The 21,996-nt window shown below is 36.4% G+C and overlaps 1 protein-coding gene across 5 annotated transcripts in view; it reads left to right on the forward strand.

The window, feature by feature from the left end:
* The window catches only part of PLIN2 (perilipin 2), a 76,342-nt gene that overhangs the window by 11,867 nt on the left and 42,479 nt on the right, over positions 1 to 21,996 (forward strand). For all 5 annotated transcript variants that reach the window (XM_074361525.1, XM_010946027.3, XM_074361523.1 and 2 more), the window contains exon 3: positions 8,369 to 8,434. The gene's annotated coding sequence lies outside the window, so the exon portion shown is untranslated. The remainder of the gene's footprint in view (positions 1 to 8,368; positions 8,435 to 21,996) is intronic.

The raw sequence follows: 21,996 nt of genomic DNA on the forward strand, positions 1-21,996 counted from the left end.
ACTATTTACAATAGCTAAGACATGGAAGTGACCTAAATGTCCATCAATAGATGACTAGATAAAGAAATGGAATACTACTCAGCCATAAAAATAATGAAATAATGCCATTTGTAAATGCATTTGCAACATGGATGAACCTGGAGATTATCTTACTAAGTGAAGTAAGTCAGAAAGAGAAAGGTAAATATATGATATCATTTATATGTGGAATCTAAAAAATGATACAAATGAATTTATTTACAAAACAGAAACAGACTCACATATATAGAAAACAAATTTATGGTTACCAAAGGGGAAGGGGTTGGAGGAATAAATTAGGACTTTGGGATTAGCAGATACAAACTACTATATATAAAATAGATAAACAACATGGGCCTACTATATAGCACAGGGAACTGCATTCAATATCTTGTAATAACCTATAATAAAAAAATATGAAAAAGAATATATATATGTATAACTGAATCACTATGCTGTATACCAGAAACTAACACAACATTGTAGATCAACTACACTTCAATAAAAAATAAATTGGAAATGTGCAAATAATGGAAGATAGTTGTAATTTTTAAAAAGTTATTTGTCTCAAATTAAAAAAAAAAACACCTAAAACTCAACATTTATATATTTTAACATAGCTTTTTGCCTTTACCATATTGTCCAAGAGTATTGCACCTAAAGCACCTTTGATAACACAGCTCCTAATTTATTTCATTAGGATTTATCTATTGCTTAGTGTTTTGGTATATAAAGATACTTACCATTTCTCTTGCAGGTCATTATTAAATAGCAGTTTGTTAGTTGCAGGTTACCAAACACAGACAAAAATTATAACATTGCTTGAAATATTTTATAATTAAAATTTGTCAGTAAGTTGGTTTCAGTTAGTCTAAGAAGTGTTTTTTTTATTCCCAATTAAATTTCAGGTAATATGCTGATTAGATTTCATTTAATAGTGACTCATGATTTGAAATTATAGTATATTGGCCAATATTAATTGATGTTCCCTCAACTTAGGTCTTTAAGTAAAGATATGCTTTTAGACATTGATCACAATATACAAAAGGAAATTGTCAATAAATATATCTGCTTTCTTGATGTCAGTAGATCACATTAGAAACAAAAATGTTATGGAAATACTATAGTAAAATAAAGCAGCTCTATCATGAAACTGGGCCATATTCTGCCTTTTCTGTAGACTTCCGAATCAGGTAATGTGAGATTATTTCCACATAGAAGAGCATGTAAAAGTACTGCATGAAAGAAGAGCTGTGTCTTAAATATACATGTCCAAAGTATAAGAATTCAATAGAGAAGTTACTAGGGACGAGGTTTGAAGGGCCAGGGAGTAATTCATGTTCAAGTCATCATCTCAAAGCATTAGCTTTGGGCACAGTTTTTGGCCCAAGCCTGGGCAAATTACCTAAGTTGGCACAATTGTATTGAAGGGAAGGGTTTGGGAGAAAATATGCCCTGTTGCTGCTGGGAGCCATCTAGAGATAATAAGGGAAGCCAATCTCAAAGACAAAGCTAGTTGACATGGGGGAAGAGCAGAGAAATTCACAGGGAAATGGAGCCATAGTGTGAACTGAACCCAGAGGCCTGTCCACCTCTGGACTTCCATTTGTGTGAGTCACTAAAATTCCTTATTTTTGAAGCCTTTTGAAGTAAGTTTCTGATACTTGAGCTAAAAGCATCTTAAAGGAATTCTTGACATGTTAGGGATCTTTTTCATTATATGTGTTGTAAATATTTTCCCTTCAGACCACAGATTGTCTTTTGTTCGCCTATCAGACACTCAAATCCATTTAAAGTTATAAAGATTAAAACAAGTGTGGTATCAGTGTTCAACTAGAAAGACAGGTCAGTGGAACAGAATATTTAACTGACAGATTTTAGGATACAGAATAATTTACAATAACATAAAATTGGGGAAAGATGGATTTTTATTAGTGTTTTGTGACTGGTATCACAGCAAAATAAATTGTAATTGATCAAAGGTATAAATGTAAAGCCATAATAATGCTAAAATAGAAAATAGAGTAATTATATAATCTTGGACAAGAAAGGTCTATGTTTGATGTCAAAAGTAAAAACCTTACAGGAAAAGATACAGTTATACAAAAATTAAAATGTGTTCCCTTTTTCTTGTTTAGCATTTTTCAATTGGGAAAGCCATATATATTCATTGTGAGTTCATGGTACATTGACATAAAAACATCAAACAATACAGGGTTATATAAAATAAATAATGTCCCCTTCTTTAATCTCTCACTTCATAGGTAACTACTTTCAAAAATATGTATTATATATTTCCAGACCTTTCTCAATACATATATACACATATATAGTGTGTTCCTAAAGCATAAACTTTTCAAAACAAGAATCAGTGTCAGTGACATTTTGCATCTAGTCTTTCTCCCTCAACAGTATATCATCATGCACATCTTTCCTTGTCAGCAAATATAGAGCTACTTTGCTCTTCTTAACATCTGCCTTGTATATTCCATTACATAAATGAATGATAATGTATTTAATCAATTACTTATTAATGTATATTTTGGGTTTATCCAGTCTGGGAAACTTCCATACAGAGGAAGTTATAATAAATGTATGAAGATTTACTATTAGTATATATATCAACTTTTTCAAATCAATAGTAAAAAATATAAGAAGCACATTTACATAAGAAATAACATAAAATATGCTATTTATGTGGGAAAATGGACAAAAACAATGAAAATGAAATGCAAACAGCAATTAAATATATGCAAATATATGGCAAATAAATATTTGCTTTTACTAGTAATAGGGAAATAAACAAATTAAAACAGTGAGATATTACCTTTCATCCAGCAGATCAGCAAAGAGGAGGGGGGAAAAGAATTTAAAAAAGGAAGTGGTGGTATTGGGAAAAAGGCATTTTTATAAAGTAAGAGAGAAGTGCTAAGTTGTAATACTTTTAACAGGGCAATTTGACAGTGTTTATTAAATGGCTTAAAACTATGCATAGCTTTTTGTCCAACGAGTTCACCTGCAGAAATTTTAAAGAAAAAAATAACTAAGGCTACATCTTAGTTTTCGGTTCAGGTTATTATAGCATTGTTTAAATCCAGCAGTTTAAAAATAATTTAAAATAGTAAATATTCACAACTGAATTGTAGGCCATCTATGAGATGGACTCCTATGCAGCATATTAAGAATGATGCTGTTGAATATATATTTTATATGAAAAAGTACAGTCTAAAAATAATGTGCACAGATGATTGCTTTTGAAATTAGTGTGAATATCCACATGTGTACACATATGTATAGAAAAACAGTGCCACTGAGGTTGGTGAGGTCATGGATAATTTATTTTCTTCAATTTGTTTAACTGTATTTTCAATGAATGCGTATTACAATCATCTAATAAGCACTATAAAATGTTTAAATCAAGAGTATGCTTTGATACACGTTAACAAAAATAAGACAATCTATCAGAAGTAGACTGAGGGAAAACAAAAGTGAACAGAGAACAGCTGGATTGCTGTTGGTAAGGGAGGTTCGCTCTCTTCTTAACAGTAAATAACTTTTTAACAGAAAACTTAACAGTAAATGACTTCCTGTGGATTTGTAGTCTACTGTGTCATACGAGGCTGTGTCTTTGAGCAAACATAAACAAATGGGACCTAATGAAACTTAAAAGCTTTTGTACAGCAAAGGAAACCATAGACAAAACGAAAAGACAACCCACTAAATAGGAGAAAGTGTTTGCAAGGATGTGGCCTATGATAAGGTGTTAATATCTAACATATATAAATAGCTCATACAGCTCAACATCCAAAACAAACAAACAAACAACTTGATTAAAAAATGGGCAGAAGACCTGAATAGACATTTTTCCAAAGAAGAAATGTAGATGGTCACCAGGCACATGAAGAGATGCTCAACATCACTAATCACCAGGGAAATGCAAATCAAAACCACAATGAGATATCACCTCACACCTGTCAGAATGGCTATTATCAGAAAGAATTCAGATTACAAATGTTGGCAACAATATAGAGAGATGAGAACCCTCATACACTGTTGGTAGGAATATAAATTGGTGCAGCCACCGTGGAGAACGGTATGGAGGTTTCTCAAAAAACTAAAAATAGAACTGCCATATCACCCAGCAATTCCACTCCTGGGCATATATCTGAAAAAACAAAAACACTAATTCAAAAAGACACGGGCACCTTAATGTTCATAGCAGTATTATTTATGATCACCAAGACACGGAAGCAACCTGTGTCTATCCACAGTTGAATGGATAAAGAAGATGTGAGATAAACGTACACAATGGAATACCATCAGCCATTAAAAAAGAGTGAAATAATGCCATTTGCAGCAATATGGATGGACCTAGAGATTATCACACTAAGTGAAGTAAGACAGAGAAAGACAAATGCAGTATGATACCACTTATACGTGAAATCCCCAAAATACAACAAACTAGTGAATATGACAAAAAAGAAGCAGATTCACAGATCTAGACAACAAATTAGTGGTTACCAGTGGGGAGAGGAGGGGGAGGGGCAGTATAATGGTAGAGGATTAAGAAGCACAAACTATTATGTATCAAATAAGCTAGAAGGATATATTGTACAACATGGAGAATACAGCCAATATTTTATAATAACTGTAATGGAACATAACTTTTAAAAATTGTGAATCACTATATTGTACACTTGTAACTTACATAATATTACACATCAACTATTCTTCAATTAAAAAAATTCCTTTTTTCAAGATGTCTTTGAGACTAGCATCTCTTTATTCTCAAACCAAGTGAAAAGAGAACAAAACAGAAGAAACTGATAAGGACCTGTAACTGATCTGGAGGGTAGGGGGCTGTGAGAAAACTAAACCTCAGTTAACTCCTGAAGTAATTCTGTGTAGCAGGAGAAGAGTATGGACTGGATTAAGCTAGAGAAAAACCTCGCTGAGCTCTTGTTACCAGAGGAATTTTGAGACTAGTTCGGCCTGAAATGTGGGGACCATCTTGGCAGGAGACCTTTTATAAGACTTACATTCAGGGTCAATTAGAAAAAAAGGCCTTCCTACTTGGTCTGGGCATAAAACCAAAATGTGATATATTTTGAAAGGTGGTAGAAGTATTACATTTAACTTATGTATATGCATTCAGTAAAATCTTGCCTGATAGTAGTATTTAACAATAACCCTATGTGTATTTTTATATTAGAAGAGGGATGTAAAAATATGTGACCCTACCTCTTGGTTAACTATTCCTGCTCCTAAACTCCAGTTTTTGGATGATGTGGCCCTAGTTTACATAACACCAAACGTAATTTATAGCTGTGGAACAGAGGAACAAACAATGACCAGAATGCTGAATTTGAGACTTAAAGCTCTAGTGAGAACATCAAACCCAGCAAAACTATTAAGAACATACATGATTAATGGGCAAGTGGTTTTTGCAAAGTTGGGCTGTTACATTTAGATTTTTGGCTCTGGCTTGTTATAGCATACAAATGGTAATTCTCTGTTTAATAAATCTACAAGTGATGACCTCTTTCAAGTGAGTCACACAGTATTTTCTACTTATATCACAACTGAAAATTCTCAGAACCTCCTCCTCAACATAATAATTTAAACAAATGTAAAGTGTGCTAAATTAGTTGCTTAACATCGTTTGCTAAATACCTATACTGGCTGATTTAATCTATAACATATAGTCTGGTATCAAGGTTGGCTGCCAGATATGAACTTCTGGCTTCATGAGGGATAAAGTGACGTCATCTCCCTCCAAGCTGGCCAGATCCACTCATGTAGGCAACTGCTTATATTTTTAACCCTCTTTAGAAAAATATACAGAGGCTTACTCTTTGATACCAGTCTTCCTGTACTTTCTTTGCAGTTTGAATCTTACTGTTGGCATTTTCTGCATTGGCACTGTGATTTGTGAACTCAGCCTTTGATTCTGATTTTAGTTTATTTGGCTCTTTATATTTTGGATCCTGCCTTTGGCATGTTTTTTCACTTTTTTTCCATCCCTTGCTAGTATCTTGATTCAAATTCCTGAACTTAACACCCCCTGCAAGCTCCACCCATACACCTCTTAAACTGAAGTATTATTTCCTAAGTCCTAGAGACTAAAACCACAGGGGAAATATTAGCTCAGCTAGAAAAGCATCTTTCTTAGTCTCTAGATAATTATCTCTTCTCAGGTAGAGGATTCTCTCATAAAAACCAAAATCTGTTAATTCAAAAAACATTGTGCAAGAATTATATGTTTCTGCATGCTTTTTCCCCAAGGGGACAAGAAGAACCTGCTAGGCTAGTTGCCATTGCTCAGTGAGAAAAGAATTTATGATACACACTTGAAACCTGTCTGTCTTTCATTTAACACTCACCTCCTCATTTACTCCCCTGAAACAGTTGCACTTGCCTACACAGCTTGTCCGGTGCAAGGATGGTTTATTAGAAGGAACTAAGGTTTCCTTGTACCTTAGTTCTGTTCTGGTGTCATTTCACTGTTAAAAGTCCTCTGGTAAATTTGTATCTGTGAACATGAAAATACATGAGGCATCAGATACATGGTTACTTAGCATGAATTTGGCTGAATACTGTTAGTTTATTGTGAGAATGTGAATTTGATGCCAATTTGTTTGAGTTATAATGTTAAATTATTAATACCCCTATCATGGGCCTAGAGCTGTTTGGGTTACTTAATAACTGAATATCTGAGAGTATCACCATAATGCTATCATTTTGGAAATGCAGATGTTTTCTTTGGTACAATTTGAGAAAACCTTAATGACAAATAAGTTTCCCACTAGCCTGCTACAATGCCTGAATTCCACTATGAGAGACTCCTATCTTTATGCCTTGAAAGGAACTCAAGATACCTAATAAAAGATACTTGTAGGTGTATGTGTGTGTGTGTGTGTGTGCACGCACCTGTGAATTTCAAAATGTTAAAATTATTTGGAGACTGTAGGATTACTATTGGTTATTTTTATTTTCTTCGTACTTTCCCTATTTTCAAAAATTTCTGTATTGAATATGTACACTTTCATGATTAGAAAAAATGCCATAAAAATTTTTATGCACCCGAGGATAGTAAACATCTAAAGCTTTTCTCAGCAGATAGCACCTTATTGAATATGTATTTCTCAAATCTTCTCCATTAATGCCAGGTAACTAGAAGCCAGACTCCTTCAGAAACTGGCATAAGATCCTAAAGGAAGTAAATCCTGATATTGATAGTGTTCTTATTCTTAAGCAGAACACATATTCTTAGAGTACATGCTTTTGTGTATCTGAAGTATCACACTAAGGTATTTTTTAAAGTTAAAGAAAGACCCTAAAAGGGTCAAAGATAAACAACTTATTTTCCCAGTACTTCCCAGGCCTGCCATGGCAGGATTTATGCAAAGGGACTTCTCTATAGATAATGTTGCAATATAAGGATCATTCCTAAAAATATTTCAGAAACTGGAATGTATAAGACAGACCCATATTAGGCTAAAGTGTACCTCATTTTATGGTAAAGTTTAAGCTATTGAAGTTCAGCTTAATTAAGTTGTGATGGTAAGCATCATAAGATATTCACTCACATCAGATTCATGCTTCTGTTCAATGTCAGGTAAATTCATCCTTGATTTCATGGAAATCCAAGGATTAAAGAAGGGGTAGTTTCCTCCAAGGGTAGCTAATTGTCTATTCCATTTTCAGGTGTATTTGTTTTAATGTACAGTCATCAGGGATCTTGTTAAAATGCAGATTGTGATTCAGTAGATGTAGGTTGGCCTTAAGATTCTGCATTTCTAGTAAACACACTGGTGCTGTCCACACTGCTGGTCCATGAACTCCACTTTCTGTACCAAGGAGTTAGACCACAGTTCTAGGAGTAGATGTGCCAAGGCCCTCCCTCGGATATTTCTGTTTGAGGGCTGCCATTTCCCTCGTTCAACACAATCTCTACCAACCTTAACAGCACCTTAGCACAGTCTCTGCTCCATTTACCCCGTCCCTCCCTCCCCCAGCTCTTCAACTGGTTTCCTGTTCTTAGGACTTCAAGTATTTCCCTGTTCTACAGCTGTAAGACTAGCAGCCAGTTCCTCGTCTCAGTAGAGACCCTTTGTTCTACTTCTTGAGGTGCTGCCACCTGGAAGGGAGGGCTGTACCGCCTCCCTCCTTCTTCTTGGGATCTGCAGACCCTTTGTTTGTATTTATGGCCCATTAACTACCTTTATCTAGGAGATAAGAAAGATCAATGGAAACCAGCTGCCCTTTGTTCAGACTAATTCACTAACTTTGATATAAGCCTTTCTCCTGCTCTCTATTTTTCATCCAAAGTTTGCTTTTTATTTTATAGGTTTGGGAAAGGTGGGAATAGCTCCAGCCTTGTTTTGATCTCAGTTGGAATTCCTTAAACTCTAAGGTAAGTGGTAAACATTTTAGAAGCCAATAGCTACTAGACTTTGAGTTAGCTGTTTTAGGGCCACAGACTTGAGGATAGGAAGAGGCTTTCAAGTTTTAGTTCAACTCCTTCATCTGACAGTTAGGAAACAGAAGCCCTTGGAGTTTCTGTACTTTGCCAGAAACTGGGGAGCTGAGTCCCTGCACCATTTCAGCTGTGCTGCATGGTGCTTAGAGGTGGCTGTGCAGAATTGCTTTTGTTTGGAGGTGTGGAGGCAGAGGCTTTCTTCCAAGTCTCCAAACCTCAACCAAAGGAGCTCCATTTATAATATTTTCCTCTGTTCCACATGCTAGACTTTCAACATAGATCTTATTTGACATCTACAAAAAGTTTTAAACCATTTTATTTCATTGTGGTGCCTGCAAATTAATCTTAATCCACATCTACAGTTTAAGAGAGTCATATTTTTCTATTTTCATTTTAATTGTGGAGTGTTACACTTAGAAGGATAGAACTTGCATTATCCCAACCATTCTCTGTTATATTTTCATGGTATTTTTCCAACCCTTACATTGGAAATTACATGTAGCCATTGACTGATTTTCACCTGAATCTTAGTAAATTTAACAGCTTTATTGAGATATCACTCACATACTGTATGGTTAGTTTTATGCATCAACTTGACTGGGCTAATGGATGCGTGGATAGCTGGCAAAACATTTTTGGATGCGTTTGTGAGGGTGTTTTTGGAAGAGATTAGCATTTGATTCTGTAGACTGAGAAAAGAAGACCCACCCTCCTCAGTGTGGATGGGCATCATCCAAACTGTTGAAGGCAGGAGTAAAACACAGAGAGGAGGAAAGTGTGAATTCTCTTTCTCTTGGGCTGGGATGTCCAGACTGGGAGCTACCCCCTTGGCTCCCCTGATTCTCAGGTCTTCAGGCTCAGACTGAATTATACCTCTGGCTTTCCTGTTTCTCCAGCTTGCAGATGGCAGATTATGGGTTTTCTCAGCCCTTGTAACCATGTGAGCCAATTCCTATAATAAATTTCCTCTTATGTATATCTACATATATATCCTATTAGTTCTGTTTCTCTGGCAAATCCTGATTAATACACCATGTAATTCACCAATTTAAAGTGTACAATTCAGACCTTTTAGTGTGATTACAGAGTTGTGCAATCATCATCAGTTTCTAAATGTAGAACATTTTCATCACCCCAGAAAGAAGCCCTGTATTCATTAGTATTCAGTCGCCATCCCCATTCCCCCAACCTCTGGAAGCTACTAATTTACTTCCTGTCTCTGTGGATTGCCTATTTTGGCTATTTCATACAAGTGGAATCATACAATATGTGGCCTTTTGTGTCTGGCTTCTTTCACTTAGCATATTTTCATCCATATTGTAGCGTCCATATCGTAGCACCATATTGTTTCATTCCTTTTTATGGCTGAATAGTATTCTCTTGTATGGATATTCCACATTTTGTTTATCTTTTCATCTTTTGATGGACATTTGAGTTGTTTCTGCTTTTTGGCTATTGTGTATAATACTGCCGTGAATAATGGCAAACAGGCATTTGTGTGAGTGCTTGTTTTCAACTCTCTTGGGTATATACCCAGGATTAGAATCACTAGGTCATATGATAATTCTGTGTTTAAGTTTTAGAAGAAATATCAAATTGTTTTCCACAATGACTGCACCATTTTACATTCCCAGTAGCAATGTACAAAAGTTCAGATTTTTCTACATTCTTGCCATATAAATCTAGGATATATAAAGAATGCCCTTATCAGATAATGATTTGCATGTATTTTCTTCTTTTCTGTGATTTGTCTTTTCATTTTCTTTCTTTTTTAAAATTCAAGATGGTTGACTTACAGTATTATATTATCTTCAGGTGTACAGCATAGTGAGCCAGTATTTTTGTAGATTATGCCCCGTTACAGGTTATTACAAGATAATGTCTATAATTCCTTGTGCTGTACAGTACATCCTTGTTGCTTATCTATGCCTTTTCACTTTCTTGAAGGTATCTTTCAAAACAAAAGTGTTATACATTTTGTTAAGTCCAATATATTTATTTTTTTCTTTAGTTGTTTGTGCTTTTGGTGTCATAGCTAAAAAACCATAGCCTAATCCAAGGTCCTGAAAATTTACAAATATGTTTTCTTCTACGAGTTTTATAGTTTTAGCTCTTACATTTAGGTCTATGGTCCATTTTGAGTTAATTATTGTATATCATGTGAGGTAGGGGTCTAACTTTATTCTTTTGCCATGTGACATCCATTTGTCCCAACATCATTTGTTGAAAAAATTCTTCTTTTTCCATTGAATTTTCTGGCATCCTTGTTGAAAATCAATTCACTGTCAATGTCAAGGTTTCTAGATTCTCACTTTTATTCCATTGATCCATATGTCTATCCTTATGCCAGTACCCCACTGTCTTGATTATTATAGTTTTGTACTAAGTTTTGAAATCAGGATATGTGCATCATCCAACCTTATTATTCCTTTTCCAGATCGTTTCAGCTATTTTGGACCCTTGCATTCACATGTGATTTTTAGGATCAGCTTGTTGGTTTTTGCAAAGAAGACAGCGAGGATTTTGTTAGTTGCGTTGAATGAGTATATCAGTTTAGGGAGTACTGCCATCTTAACGATATTAAGTCTTCCAGTCTGTGAACATAGGATGTCTTTCTATTTATTTGGGTCTTTTAACATTTCTTTCAACAGTGTTTATAGGTTTCAGAGTACACGATTTGGACTCCTTTTGTTAGGTGTACTCCAAAGTATTTTATTTTTTGATGCTATTATAAATGGAGTTGTTTCTTAATTTTATTTTTGAATCATTCTTTACTAGTGTATAGAAATATGATTTTTAAAATTGATCTTGTCCCCTGCAACCTTAATGAACTTATTAATTTTAATAGTTTTGGCAGAGTATTTCTTAAGATTTTTCTATATGCAAGATCGGGTCATCGGCAAACAAAAATTGTGTTACTTTTTCTCCAATCTGGATACCTTTTTATTTATTTTTATTGACTTTTTAATTGCTCATGCTGGAACCTCCAATACAGTGTTGAATGGCAGTGACAAAAGTGGAGATCCTAATCTTCCTCATGATGTTGGGAGCAAAGCAGTCGTTTACCATCAAGTACAATGTTATATGGGGTTTTGGCTATTTCAATAATGCCAGTGTGTATCCTGGTAGGGATGTTCAGGCTGAGGGTAGAAATAATAGAAGAGAGCTCAGAAGAAAGACCTGGGTTACATTTGGAAATCCTTAGTATTCAGATATAGTTGAGGTCACAAAACAAATGAGATGGTCCAGACAGAGTGCATAGGATGAGAAGATGATTAGGGATAGACCTTTTGGGAAATAGCAACCTTCAATGAACAGAGAGGCTAAGAAGAACCCTCAGAGTAGTAATTCTCCAACTTGAACAAGCAGGGTTATCTGGGGAGCTTTGTTAAAATACAAATTCCCAAGTGCTATCCCAAGAAATTCTGGTTGAGGAGGGTTTGGTCTTGGCATGTGTGTTTTTAGAAGCTCTGCAGGTTGTTTGGTTCTCTGACCTCTTTGACCTGCACATCGTCCTCGATACCGATTTTGCTTTGAACACCTGTTTGTGTTCAGAGAGGAGGTGACACACTGACTCTTGAAGCATTTCTGAGCTGCAGGTAAAGTTTCAACCCGTCGGCCAAACTGTAGAGACATTGAAGTCATCTTAGAGGATGGCCTCTCTCTTATTCCTGTTATCTAATTGGTTGCCCAGTCTTGTCAGTCACACTTCAGGAATATCTCTCAAGCCCACCTCCTCCTATTTCTCCCACTTCTTAGGGTATTCATCCTCTTGCACCTGGTCTATAGCAATTTATCTGTTAGGTCTCTTTTTTCTCTGCAGCTATCGCCACGCTGCCACCAGAATTATCTTTTATCTATTACGTTATACCTTTGTTGAAAAACCTTTAATTGCTCCCTGATATAAGGTGAAATCCAGCCTCCTTTGGTGTAAAGGCCCTTCCCTGCCTTACTCTACACCTTCCCAGCATCAGCTCCTGGCACCTTTCTCCTTGTACCTCACAGTATTTCACTTCTACTGCCTTCGTCTTCCCCATTCCTTGCATAATAACCTCTGACATCCTTGAAGATCCAGCTTAGATGTTCTCTTCTGTAATGTTGCCCCTGATTGACTTAATAACTTATTCTCTTGTAACTGTAACAGTGCTGGGGGAATGATCAATGTGATCCCCAATAAATATAGAAAGAAAAAATCAGAAATTTTAAAATTTATCTGTGTATATGTAAGATTTTTGATGCAAAGGCAGAACAGTTTATTGGCTGAGAACACAGATTCTAGGGCTAAACTGCCTGGGCTTAAATCCTGATTCTGCCACTTGCTAGCTGGTTTTGATTTGGACAAGTTACTTAAACATTCTGTGTCTCAGTTTTCTCATCTGTAAAAGTGAGTATCATTCCAATCACTTATTGCTGTATTTCAAACCACTCTAAAGCTTGGTAACTTAAAACAATACTTCAGTATTATCTTCCAAAGTTTTGGGGGATGACTGAACTCACTGGTTCTCATCTGGGATCTGTCATATGATTGTAATCATCTGGTGACTGGGACTGGAATTATCTGTAGGCTCCTTCACTCCTGCCTCTCACACCTGGGCTCAGGGGGCTGGAAGAGCTGGGGCTGCTTGGGTATTTCTCTCTTCATGTGTCCAACTTGGGCTTTTTGACTTGGCATCTGGCTTTCCCCAGATCAAGACATTTAATAACATAACCTCAGAAGTCCCAGCATGTTACTTCTCCTGAATCCTGTTAACCACATAAGTGACAAAAGTCAGGTCAGCTTCTGAGAAATTAGCTCTCACGATGGAAGGCGTGTCAAAGAATTTACAGCTATTTAAAATCCATCGTGGGTGTAGTAAGAGTGCCTACCTCAGGTTGTTATGAGGGTTAATGGAGTTAATGTTTGTAAAGTGCTTAGAATAATCCTTGGCACTTAGTAATCATATAGTTTCAGCTCTTATTATGAACATGAGTGTAATTTACAGATATAATCTATTTGATTGTATACTCAATTTTTTTTATGATGGAAGACATATAACATTTGAGAACTGCTCTGCAGTATCATTTACCAGGTTTTTGCTGTTGTTGTTGAGTGTTAGTGTCCTTCTGAACCCACTACTCTGCGAATTCTTCAAGGTCAGGGACTTTGTCAAAGTTTTTCTTTATTCTCCAGTGCTTAGTACAGCATCTGGCACACGGTAACTGCTCAGTGATTTTTTTTAAAATAAATGCATGGAAAAAAATGAATGGAATAGGATAACATTGCCTGGGTTAAGTGTGGTTCCCAGAACACAGAACTTTCAGTGCTAAAACCAAGAAAGTCTCAGGCAAACCAGGACGAATGGGTCATAATGGAAATAAACAAATGAATGCTTTTTCCAAAAGAGACCTAAGATGAAACATGGTGGTGAAGTGAGGTTACTGGGCCAGTCCACCAAAGCTTGGCAAACTCATAAATGTGTTAAAACTTTTTTTAAGCATTGGAGATTTTTGGTTTGTTTCTTCTTTAAATGAAAACTTACTTGAACACAGTACACATAAAACAGACAAAGTGGACCCTGGTTGACGTGAAGGGCAGGGCACCTAGAGCTTTGGCTCTGACTGCCCCCTCCTTCCCTCTCTCCCTTTAGAAGCCCTTCAAGCATCTCTGAAAAATCCTAGGGTATTACTTTGAAAGGCACTGATGTAGTAAATCATAGCTCCATGACCCCTTAAAGTCCCTGAAATCTGACCATTTGGTTCCTCTTAAACTAATATTCTACAGTCTGGAGCCTCCATCAGGGTGAGTGCTATGAGATGGGTAAGGCAGGTGGACAGCTCCAGGGCAACAGAGGGGTGGAGGGGAGGTTTCTAGCACAAGGAAATAACCTGGGCCAGATCTTTACAGGCTCCCCAGAAACAGGAACAGGGCCATTTATGAAAAGGAAGCAGTATCAGCACCTGGAGAGCTCAGGGGCAAGAAGGGTAAAGCAGAAGGGGCCACTCGTTTGCGCTATCATGTGCAAGTCAGGAACCAATGGACTTCATAAACATTTTATCACTCCTATTTTAAGAGAAAGAGCTCTTGTATGTATTAAGACCCTTCTACAAGTGAATAATCTTTGTCACAGTAATTCATTTCTAATAATTTCCACTAAGGGCACAATCAAAAAAGTGTGCAAAGATAGATACAAGAAAAAAAAAAGATATACACAAGGATAGTCATTGCAATTTTTTAACAGTAAAGGACTCCAAGAGAAAATGGTACATGAGCTGAACATTAAAAGGTGAGCATTGAACATTACCAGGCCTATTGGGCAGGGAGTAGAAAGAGGTGAAGATATTCCAGTTAGGGGAAACCGTATGTACCAAGGTACAGAGATGTGACAGGTCAGTGTACTGGGAAACTATAAGAAATAAGGAATTAACAAAGGATACACTGTAAATGGGGGAGAGGATGAGGCTGGAAGGGAGGAAAAGGTCAGAGGCAGAACAAAATTGTAATTTGTATTTTAAAAATCACAGTAACTTTACTCTTTGAGTGAAAAACACATTCTTTAGGTTGGCACGCATACACAGTGAAATAAGAAATCTAACCCCATGAATAGGAAATTCAAACCAAGGGAAGTAGTGAACTATCCTTGAGTTTAAATGTTACTTGAAACAATAAAATAAGATTAAATGAGTCATGGTGCTTTGATGTCGGTGCATTCATCTCCATGTATGATCCATTGGTCAAAGTTCAAGAACTGGTTATCTTCATAAAAATATTGCTCTTCAGATTACAAAGTCTTCACAATGATTCCAGAATTATTTGTCTAATGTTTTGTTTCTTATGCAAAAAGTCATGTTTTAACCAAATTGATTGTAAAGCAAAAATTTGCATATTATTCATAGATTTATGCCATTTGCACAACAAAAATTGTTCCAAATTTACCATTATCATATTGACTCAGTCATTACCTGCTGTTGCTGCTATTGGCTTGTTTTTAAACTCCTCTTATAGTTTACTGGGCACAATCAGCATCTTTCTGTTACTTCTACTACTAAATAACCTTCTCAAAGTAAGTTTTTGGTCTCACCTCTTCCCACCACCTCATTGTTCTCTGACTACAAGATGACCACCACCATACCATTTATTGCTTCAACAAACACTGGGTCAATGACAGCGCTTGATCACAGGTGGAAGGTTATCAGATACACCCGATTGGCGAATTGAAACAATTGCATCTTAAAATGTCCCTATGTAGGCCTCAAGTATTTAAGAGTCTCAGAGGAAGGTAATTGGTTTTGAAGGAAAAATTCATAGTGAAAGAACCTGTCTCACAACTTGGAATCAAAAGACTATAGAATTTTAGAAGTGCATGCCAGTATGCATTTCAGAAATTATTTTATCCATCTCCTTACAGATAAAGTAACTGAGGCCTAGGAAGACAACATAATAACTGTGTGACCTTGGACAATTTACTTATTTTCTCTTCCCTCACTTTTCTTATCTATTAAATTGATATTAGGATGTGGAGAAAAGGGAACCCTCCTACACTGTTGATGGGAATGTAAACTGGTGCAGCCACTATGGAGAACAGTATGGAAGTTCCTTAAAAAACTTAAAAATAGACTTACCATGTGATACAGCAATCCCACTCCTGGGCATCTGTCCAGAAAAAACAAAAAACTCTAATTTGAAAAGATACATGCACCCCAATATTCACAGCGGCACTATTTGCTATAGCTAAGACATGTAAGCAACCTAAATGTCCATCAACAGATGAACGGATAAAGAAGCTGTCGTTTATTTATACTATGGAATACTCCTCAGCCATAAAAAAAGAATGAAATAATTGCCATTTGCAGCAACATAGATGGACCCAGAGATTGTCATACTAAGTGAAGTAAATCAGACAGAGAAAGACAAATATCATGTGATATCACTTATATGTAGAATCTAAACAAATGACACAAATGAACTTATTTACAAGACAGAAGTAGGCTCAGAGACATAGAAAATGAACTTATGGTTAACACAGGGGGAAGGAGGTGTAGGGATAAATTAGGAATTTGGAATTAATAGATACATACTACTATATCTAAAATAGGTAAACAACACAGATTTACTGTGTAGCACAGGGAATTATATTCAGTATCTTGTAATAACCTATAATGGAAAAGAATCTGAAAAAGAATATGTGTGTGTGTGTGTATAAAACTGAACCACTTTACTGTACACCTGAAACATTGTAAATCAACTATACTTCAATATAATTAATTAATTAATTGATCTTAGCAGTACTTAGAGAGTTATTGTAAAGAATAAATGAAATAATGAAAGTGAAGAATTTAAAGCAGTGCTTAGCCCAAATATATCATTCAATAAAAGTCTGTTGTTACAACTATGGATACAACAATGAACAAGGAGTCTTGAGTCTGCTATTAATTTGTAATGCACTCAGAAAGCTCCTGAGTTTAAGCAATCTATGAAATGACGTTGGACTAAGTCAGTGTTCAAGTTGTGCTGTGGAGAACTAGGGCTCCCCAAAGGACTACAAGGCAGAGGATTGGAGACCAGCAGGAGACATTTAACCTGCACCCTCCTTCAACCAAAGCTATTTAGCTTTCATCTTACTTCATACATTTTTGTTTGAATAAAAGAGTTCTGCTAAAAAAAAATAACTACTTAATGAGACCATCTTTAAGATTCTTTCAGCCCACGAGTCTATGATTTTTGCAACAATCACGCTGTGTCCCCCTGTTATCCTGGCTTCAAAATAAAGACAAGGGCTTTAAAGTTTTAAGGATAAGATCAACTTATGACTATAGGCACAGAGCCAGGACAGAGCTCTACATTTCCTGTCAGTAAAGAAGAGCCATGATAATCTCTTGAGATTAATGGGAAGAAGATCCTCAAATGATTAATCCTCAATAATGGTTATGGGTATTCTTGTGTCTTGTTTATGGGGAAACAAATCCTGTGTTTTTCCTTCTTAGTTTCCTCTTGAGTTGTTCAAGGGATGCATATTCGTTTGGATAGTGCTGATGACTCTCTACTCTATGATTACCACATTTGTTACCCCATACTTTTCTGGGTAACTTAAGATTCAAGTTTGCTGAATTAAATTTTACTGAAAAAGAAAAACTTGAGAGATTTCGCCATCACTTCTATTCGGATTTATTTTTTAAAAGATTATAGAGTAGTTATTGCCATACTATTTACACATCTAGGTGAGGATATGTATATTTCAGGTGCAATTCTCTGATATAGTTCTAATTTTCAAGGACACTGCCACCCCAGTTGCAAAGCTCTAACCAAAAAAGAGGTTGTAGGTATATCAGAATATTAAATGAGTGAAATTTGTTGGTGCTCAGCAAGCTTATGGTGTGTTCTGTTGGATTAAATTATTATAATAGTCTTGTTTTTCTTGCATTTCAGACTTTCTCAGGATAAAATGTGTTTAGATACACAACTACTATATCAGATTCCAGTATATAAATTCCATACTGTTCTTTCTATCTTGCCTTTTCAAGTGTCTCTGAACTAATGTTTCCATTGTATAAAAAAGTTAAAAAGCATTGATTTTCATGAGATAAGAAGTGTAACTCCATCTCAATGCTTATAGCAGCATTATTCACAATAGCCAAGACATGGAAGCAACCTAAATGTCCATTGACAGTTGAATGGATAAAGAAAACGTGATATATATATAGGTTATATATGTATGTATGTAGGTATTATGTGATATATATAAAATGGAATATTACTCAGCCATAAAAAAGATTGAAATAATGCCACTTGCAGCAACATGGATGGACCTAGAGATTATCACACTGAGGGAAGTCAGACAGAGAAAGACAAAAATTACATAATATCACTTCTATATGGAATCTAAAAATTAATACAAATGAATTTATTTACAAAACAGAAATAAACCCATAGACATAGGAAATGAATTTATGGTAACCAAAGGGGAAAGTGGGGGGTGGATAAATTAGGAGTATGGGATTAACAGATACATACAACTATATATGATAAACAACACAGATTTACTGTATAGCACAGGAAACTATATTCAGTATCCTGTGATAGCCTATAATGGAAAAGAAGCTGAAAAAATATATATGTATAACTGAATAATTTTGGTGTACACCTGAAACTAACATAATGTTGTAAATCAACTCTGCTTTAATCAAAAATGAAAGAAAAAGAAATGTAACTTTAAAAGGTATGCAGATTTCTACTGTGTAATTTTAATTCTCATGTAGAACACACCTAGTTCAGACTGTTACAGGGCATTGCAGTCAACACAACAGATCTGAATATACATGAGATAACATACTTCTGAATTTTCATGAAGGTTTTACTAAAGCCTAAATTTCATACTAAGCAGTCTTACATATACATTTTTTTCATATGATGGAAAGTACTATATATACAATGAAAATGAGATCTTTTGTGTAGCCGTGACCCCTGTCTCTTGGTTCATCTACCCAGAGATGACCATTAGTCCCAGTTTCTCATCTGTCATTTGAGGGATATTTAATACATTTTTCTGATATAAGAAAACAAAACTTCAAGACACATCATTCTATTTGATCCTCACAAAAATTCTGTAAGGTAGACAGAAGTTTCCTTCCTGATCATAGAAATGAAAATGGAGGCTCAGAGAAGTGAATCAATTATTATAACTCTGTTCTACAACTAATAAGTTGATCACACAGTCAGGTCTTTATTAAGCACCTCTTGCATCCAGGCATTGTGCTGAGGAGTAGAGACAGGATTCCAAGTTGAAATGCATTGTACCTCGATGCTGTTTCTGTTACTTGGAGTCATGATTGAATGCTTCAGTTGAAAAGACTGAATGTAAACATGTTTAACAGAGAAATCTTAATTCACCAGTGTAATATACTCAACACTCTTCTGCAAAAGCTGAGGACAGAGGAAAGAGAAAAGTAAAGGTTGGTTTCTCGAAGTATAGTATTTGCCTGCCTAGGCATCTAGGTTTTTCATCTTAAAGATTTCTGAGGAAACCCCAACAGTTACAAGGAAGTGTTGCTTTTGGTTTAATGTTTATCCGGCTAGTGCACTCCACCCTTAAATGATCTTAGTGACTAATAGGACTGGCACCAGTTCTCACTTACCAGACACAAATTCCACTTACCAGCTTGTTGGGGTTTTTTTTTTTTTTTTTTTTTTTGTGCCTTCTGTTGATCTGCAGTCATAGGCAAAACTAGACTGAAGAACTTCTTAAAATAAATGAGAATAGGCAACGATGCAGTTGCTCTTCAATTTTGAAATCGGCCTGGGACAGTGGCCTCACCTAAAAAGTCATATGGTCTGTCGGTTGGTCTTATGTTCCCTGACAGTTAGAGGACCCTCCCTGGCCACCCGCAGTGACTCAGAAGGCAGCTGCAGAGAACAGGAAGGCCTGGGATTCACGTGACAAGCCATCGGCCTTCATCAGGGCAAACAGAGCAGGTGGATGTCTCCCTCCTACCCTGCCCCCCACCCCTCAGCTTTAGGTTGCGTTTCTGGATTTTCTCTTTCTTCTTCAGACAGCTCTGAATTTTCTCCTTGACCTAGTTTCATCTGTGGAAAAATGCTGTCTGGAAGGGCCTGCTGAGATTTTGTCTGGGCCTGCATCCCTGAAGAAGGCCAACAATTTGTTTGCACACCAAGAATGGAAAAAATGTTTCAGTGCTTCAGAGATTACTGAACACACTCTTTACAAAATGAATCAATTCCTTCCAGCAGAGATAATTTGCACTAATTGGGAAAACAAATGATGCTGCCAATAGTCAGTAGCCAACCTCTAGATTTCAATAGAGACCCCTCACCCTCACAGTTTCTTGCAGTTTTTCTTGGCTAGATTTAAGTCATTATTTCCCAAAGTGTGGCCTGAGGGCTACCTACATTAGAATCATGAAGATTAAGGAATCACCATCTCTAGAGAAGGAAGCCGTAATCTGTGATTTTTAACAAGCCCCACAACTCATTTTATGCATGAAATTAACTCAGCTAAATTAGGATTCACAAGCCTTCATTGGTAACATCAAAGGAGACAGCCTGGTGAGGAGAAGTGTTGTTAATCCCTCCCTTGTCCTCCTCTCCCTATTTCCTCCTGTCCCTGCCAAACTGCCATTTCTGATAATATTGCATGGTCACTGTAGAAGGAAATAGAGGAAAGACACATTAAGGAAACGGCAGTGTTTTCCCTCTATTGTACTGCTGTGGGAATGGTTCTGTCCACTGAAGAAAAATATGCAACCTAAAAGTTGAGGGTTAAGTTTTACTCAGGGATCTTACTAAGAACTATAGCCCAGGAGACAGCCTCTCAGATAGCTCTGAGGAACTGCTCCCAAGAGGTAAGGGAAGAGCCAAGGTATAGAGGAGTCTTTTGCTCAACAAAACAAAACAAAACAAAACAAAACAAAAAACTAGTTAAATATGGAACGATTACTGCTAATTACAAAGAACAGACATGTCATGTTAATGATTTTAGGGCTTTTCTATGAATCTATGTATGGGAAGATGCAAGGATCTGGGTACATTAAAATTATTTGTTAGATATGTATCTTAACTGTCTGGGGCCAGTATCCAAAGCACAGAATGCTTCCTGTTTTTCTCTGTCCTGAATTCTCCCCTGGGGCGCACGATTTCAGTGGTGGGGGTCTGCAGTGACTAATGACTTGATCCTTCAAGAAGTGGGATGGTAGGCAACATTCTTTGTTTACTGAAATGGCAGGCAACATTCCCTGTCCCAACAGTTCCCTGGCCTGTGCTGGAAATGTGAAAGGTCAGACGCCCAAGGTGGCCAGACAGGAGAGAAAGAAGACCGGCCCCTGGCCAGGCAGCCAACGCAGTACATCCAGCACTTCCTCAGTGTTGTGCCCACCTTTGGCCAGAAAAAGGACTCCAATGCCAACTCTTAAATCCTTTGTAATCCCAGTATTCTCTAATAAAGCTACTTTGCCCAGTCAAAGAAAAAAAAAAAAAGATTTCACAAATGCCTTGAAAATAAGCATCTCTAAAAGGACTGATTTTAGAAAGCAGTGGACCAGATGCTTAAGAATCATCCACAAAACTTGCTAAAAATGCAAATCTTCCCCATTCTGACTAAGTACATTTGGTGTGGGGTCTGGGAACCTGCTTTTGTTAAAGCACCTGAAGTGATTCTAATGCAAATTGATCTGGGGGCACATAAGGATGTCACTTGTTTAATGTACTGGAGCAAGTGATAGACTGGAGAAGCAAGGCAGTGTCCACAACTGGATTTCACAGCTAGAACAGCAGTTTTCAGAGTGTAGTCTATAGACGCATGGGATCTCAGAATTTTCAGGAGGTTTGCAAGATCAAAAAAAATTTTTTTAATAATACAAAATGTTACTTGCTTTTTTCATGTGTTGACTTTTGCACTCATTGTCCAAAATCAACGTTAGGTAAAAGTGATGGCCTGGGTAACTTAGTGAACAGTGGTATATTTACTAAGATAGAAAACATAGGAAGAATAGCCTAAGGGGAAGAGAAT

Source organism: Camelus bactrianus, chromosome 4, assembly GCF_048773025.1.
Source record: "Camelus bactrianus isolate YW-2024 breed Bactrian camel chromosome 4, ASM4877302v1, whole genome shotgun sequence".
NCBI lineage: Eukaryota > Metazoa > Chordata > Mammalia > Artiodactyla > Camelidae > Camelus > Camelus bactrianus.